The sequence below is a fragment of the Coregonus clupeaformis genome, chromosome 19 (assembly GCF_020615455.1).
Source record: "Coregonus clupeaformis isolate EN_2021a chromosome 19, ASM2061545v1, whole genome shotgun sequence".
NCBI lineage: Eukaryota > Metazoa > Chordata > Actinopteri > Salmoniformes > Salmonidae > Coregonus > Coregonus clupeaformis.
Genome location: NC_059210.1, coordinates 42,062,309 through 42,068,352, shown reverse-complemented (window position 1 = coordinate 42,068,352; position 6,044 = coordinate 42,062,309).

The window sequence follows — 6,044 nt, the reverse complement described above, 5'->3', positions numbered from 1 at the left end:
GGTCTGCAACTTACCATGAGGTATTCTGTATCAGGTGAGCAAAATATTGAGAAATCCTTCACACTTGAAGCAGCACACCAGTTGTTATTTATGAAAAAACACAGACCAACTCCTTTCGTTTTCCCCGAATCCACCGTTTGATCCTGCCGCTGCATAGACAATCCACCGAGTACTACGTGCATTGTGTCATCATCCAGCCACTTTTCAGTAAGACATATAATATTGCAGCTTTTCAAGTCTCTATGATAGGAAACTCTCAAAGGAAGCTCATCCATTTCATTCTCGAGTGATTGGACATTTGCCAATATAACCGAGGCGAGCACCTTTCGGTTTTCTCTTTGCCTCAATTTCACTAGGACTCCACCTCGTCTCCCGCGTTTACGCCTGTGGCGTTTTGGAACAAAGGAATAGGGTCTGGTATGAACAGTGGATTCTACCACAAAGACCAGGGAGGTTTTCCAAAGAAGCAGACATTGAATATCCCTTTGAGCATGGTGAAGTTATTAATTACACTTTGGATGGTGTATCAATACACCCAGTCACTACAAAGATACAGGCATCCTTCCTAACTCAGTTGCCGAAGAGGAAGGAAACCGCTCAGGGATTTCACCATGAGGCCAGTGGTAACTTTAAAACAGTTACAGTACAGAGTTTAATGGCTGTGATAGGAGAAAACTGAGGATGGATCAACAACATTGTAGTTACTCCACAATACTAACCTGATTGACCCTGTACAGAATACAAATATTCTAAAACATGCATCCTGTTTGCAACAAAATTGTCACGTTCGTTGAAAGACAGGACGGACCAAGGCGCAGCGTGATATGCATACATGTTTATTTGAAACGAATAAGCAACGACAAAACAACAAACTAAATGAAACGTGAAGTCCAAGGTACACAAACAACATACCTCACACGGAACAAGATCCCACAACCCACTAGTGCCACAACCCCCCCCCCCCAAAGGTGCGGACTCCGACCGCACAACCTTTACTTAACAGGGTAGGGGCCGGGCGTGACAACCACCTATTCTCCACCTCCCTGTTGCGCCCCTGGTCTGGTCTGGACCTCGGCGCGCTGCTTCCCCTCTCCTTCCTCCCAAAACCCTGTCTGGACCCTGGTGTGGGAGACCCCGAACCTGGAGAGGGGCTGACGTCTGGGTCTGGACTGGAACCGCTGACCGGAGCTGGACCGGGCACCGGTGGAGCGGATTGCTCAGGCTCCGGACTGGAGCCGCTGACCGGAGCTGGACTAGGCACCGGTGGAGCGGACTACTCTGGCTCCGGAGTGGAGCCGCTGACCGGATCTGGACTAGACCCCGGTGGAGCGGACTGCTCTGGCTCCGGAGTGGAGCCCCTGACCGGAGCTGGATCAGGCACCGGTGGAGCGGACTGCTCTGGCTCCGGAGTGGAGCCGCTGACCGGAGCTGGACTTGACCCCGGTGGAGTGGACTACTCTGGCTCCGGAGTGGAGCAGCTGACCGGAGCTGGATCAGGCACCGGTGGAGCGGACTGCTCTGGCTCTGGACTTGAGCAGCTGACCGGAGCTGGATCAGGCACCGGTGGAGCGGACTGCTCTGGCTCCGGACTGGAGCTGCTGACTGGTGCCGGACCAGGCACCGGTGGAACGGGCACGGGCCGTGCCGGACTGGACACACTCACCACTGGTCTGGTGCGAGGAGCAGGAACGGGCCAAACCGGACTAGGAACATGCACCACTGGCTTGGTGCGAGGAGCAGGAACAGGCCGGGCCGAACTGGCGACACGCACCGCTGGCTTGGTGCGAGGAGCGGGAACAGGCCGGGCCGGACTGGCGACGCGCACCACTGGCTTGGTGCGAGGAGCAGGAACAGGCCGGGCCGGGCTGGCGACGTGCACCACTGGCTTGGTGCGAGGCACAGGAACAGGCCGGGCCGGGCTGGGAACACGCACCACTGGTTTGGTGCGAGGAGCAGGAACAGGCTGGGCCGGGCTGGCGACGCGCACCACTGCCTTGGTGCGAGGGGCAGGAACAGGCCGGGACGGGCTGGCGACGTGCACCACTGTCTTGGTGCGAGGAGCAGGAACAGGCCGGGCTGGGAACACGCACCACTGGTTTGGTGCGAGGAGCAGGAACAGGCCGGACCGGGCTGGCGACGCGCACCACTGGCTTGGTGCGAGGAGCAGGAACGGGCCATACCGGACTGTGGAGGCGGACTGGAGGTCTGAAGCAGAGAGCTGGCACAACCCGTCCTGGCTGGATGCCTACTTCCGCACAGTATGTGTGAGGCATTAGCACAGGACGCACAGGGCTGTGCACGCGCACTGGCGATACAGTATGTAGAACCGGCGCAGGATATGCGGGACCGAGTAGGTGTACTGGAGACCAGGAGCGTTGAGCCGGCACACCCCGTCCTGGCTGGATGCCCATCTTCGCACGGCACGTGCGTGGTGCTAGCACAGGACGTACAGGACTGTGCCGGCACACTGGCGACACAGTACGTAGCTCCGCATAACACTGAGCCTGCCCAGTCACACGCTTCCTCGCGTGAGTACGGGGAGTTGGCTCTGCTCTAACACTAGGCTCCGCCAACCACCCTTTTAGCCCCCCCAAAAAAAATTATTGGGTCTGTCTCTCGGGCTTCTTCCTCGACCGGCGTCCTCTGTGTTGCCGTTGCTCCTCTCCTGCCTGGTTATCTACCTTCGCCCATGGCCCTTTCCCCGCAAATATATCCTCCCATGACCACCAATTGCCCACCTGTGACATGGCTACTCTCTCTGCCTGGGCACGCTGCTTGGTCCTCGTTTGGTGGGATCTTCTGTCACGTTCGTTGAAAGACGGGACGGACCAAGGCGCAGCGTGATATGCATACATGTTTATTTGAAACGAATAAGCAACGACAAAACAACAAACTAAACGAAACGTGAAGTCCAATGTACACAAACAACATACCTCACACGGAACAAGATCCCACAACCCACTAGTGCCAATAGGCTGCCTAAGTATGGTCCCCAATCAAAGACAACGAGCGACAGCTGCCTCTGATTGGGAACCACACCGGCCAACATAGATCTACACCACATAGAAAATCACACCCTGACTCAACAAATAAGAGTCCCCAGAGTCAGGGCGTGACAAAAATATGCATCCTGTTTGTAATACTGCAAAAAATGTGGCAAATCAATTAACCTTTTTACCTGAATACAAAGTGTTATGTTTGGGGAAAATCCAATACAACACATTACTGAGTACCACTCTCCATATTTTCAAGCATAGTGGTGGCTGCATCATATTATGGGTATGCTTGTAATCGTTAACGACTGGGGGAGTTTTTCAGGACAGAAACAGAAGCACAGGCAAAATCCTAGAGGAAACCTGGTTCAGTGTGCTTTCCACCAGACACTGGGATATGAATTCACCTTTAAGCAGGACATTAACCTAAAACACAAGGACAAATCTACACTGGAGTTGCTTACCAAGAAGACAGTGACTGTTCTTGAGTGGCCGAGTTACAGTCTTGACTTAAATCTTCTTGAAAATCTATGGCAAGACCTGAAAATAGTTGTCTAGCAATTATTAATAACCAATTTGACAGACCTTGAATAATTTTTTTAAGAATAATGGGCAAATGTTGCACAATCCAGGTGTGGAAAGCTCTTAGAGACTTACCCAGAAAGACTCACAGCTGTAATCGCTGCCAAAAGTGTTTCTACAAAGTATTGACTCAGTGGTGTAAATACTTATGTAAATGAGATATTTCTGTATTTCATTTTCAATACATTTGCTAACATTTCTAAAAACATGTTTTCACTTTGTCAATATGGGTGTAGATGGGTAAAAAAATAAAATAATCATCCATTTTGAATTTAGGCTGTAAAACAACAAAATGTGGAATAAGTCAAGGGGTATGAATACTTTCTGAAGGCACTGTAGCTCAGTAGCCTATTTGTATTATTTATTTAATAAAGTATTTTTTGATTATATTTATCAAGGGTGCTAATAATTTTGAAGGTGACTGTATATATTATGTATTGGGTGAATTGAACAACCTGGTGACTCTGCCTGTCTCTCCCATTGTCAGAGATGTCTAAGGGACAGTACAGTAAGTGCCAGTGGCTGGGCTGATGTGAGATTAAAGTGGAACTAAATCATATGTCTTTTTGTTTGTAGAGGGCTCAACCAGGTAGATATGACTTCTGCATTTTGTTCCCAGACCCGTACTTCCTACATGTGACCAAGACTCAGTGCCTTCAGGAAATACTGTACTACAGTGGACGTACAGTAACTAGTGGTAACAGTAAAATAACATACATTTTTATGAAGTTTTTTCTTACTTTGCCATGGTCAATGGTACAGTAACAGGCAAGAGTAACAACAAAATCAGGCCAGCATTTTCTGGGTCCCCCACCCATCACCATCACCTCTGACTGGCAGGCCAACTAATGTGTCCTGAGAGAAGAGAATCAGCCTCAGTTGAGAAGGAGCAGCCGTGGGAGCAACGCATAACTGCCACATTGTGTTTGGTCATCAGCAAGAACGACCAAGATTCTAAATACCATCTCTTACTTTACTTTACCATCACCCAACCGTTCCGCTTTTCTAAAGCTGATGATACACTAGCAATTTTTTGAGGCAATAGTGACGAGCAATGTTGCCAGCAATGGTTGCTGCCAGGGCCGTAGCCAGGGTCTGAGTTTTAGTGAGGTCTGGAGGGGGGGATTAAGAAAGTTGAAACTCATTTATTGCATTTCTATTCAATATAAAAACTCTAAAATGCAATTTGGAGAACAGCAAAAAGCAAGCAGCCATTATCACATTGGTTGCTGTAGCTTCATATACCTTAGTCGATCTACAAACACATAGCCTATTAGCTATATAATTAGCCGTTACATATGACCTCACATTAACTCAGCACCAGGAGGAATAATTATAATTTAATACGTATGGAGGGATCTGTTAGCAGAAAAAGTATTTTATTAACAAAAGGTAAACAAATACATTACCAGTCAAAAGTTTGGACCCACCTACTCATTCAAGGGTTTTTCTTTATTATTACAATTTTTTACATTGTAGAATAATAGTGAAGACATCAAAACTATGAAATAACACACATGGAATCATGCATTAACCAAAAAAGAGTTAAACAAATCCAAATATATTTTAGACAGCTTTGAGACCCCGACGAGTTCCAAATTATTTCATTTTATTTTATATACAGTTGAAGTCAGAAGTTTACATACACTTAGGTTGGAGTCATTAAAACTCGTTTTTCAACCACTCCACAAACTTCTTGTTAACAAACTATAGTTTTGCCAAATCATTTAGGACATCTACTTTGTGCATGACACAAGTAATTTTTCCAACAATTGTTTACAGACAGATTATTTCACTTATAATTCACTGTATCACAATTCCAGTGGGTCAGAAGTTTACATACACTAAGTTGACTGTGCCTTTAAACAGCTTAGAAAATTCCAGAAAATGATGTCATGGCTTTAGAAGCTTCTGATAGGTTAATTGACATCATTTGAGTCAATTGGAGGTGTACCTGTGGATGTATTTCAAGGCCTACCTTCAAACTCAGGGCAAAATGGCCACAAAGTCAAGGTATTAGAGTGGCCATCGCAATGCCCTGACCTCAATCCTATAGACAATTTGTGGGCAGAACTGAAAAAGCAAGTGCGAGCAAGGAGGCTTACAAACCTGACTAAGTTACACCAGCTATGTCATGAGGAATGGGCCAAAATTCACCCAATTTATTGTGGGAAGCTTATGGAAGGCTACCCGGAGCATTTGACCCAAGTTAAACAATTTAAAGGCAATGCTACCAAATTCTAATTGAGTGTATGTAAACTTCTGACCCACTGGTAATGTGATGAAAGAATTAAAAGCTGAAATAAATCATTCTCTCTACTATTATTCTGACATTTCACATTCTTAAAATAAAGTGGTGATCCTAACTGACCTAAAACAGGGACTCTTTGCTAGGATTAAATGTCAGGAATTGTGAAAAACTGAGTTTAAATGTATTTGGCTAAGGTGTATGTAAACTTCTGACTTCAA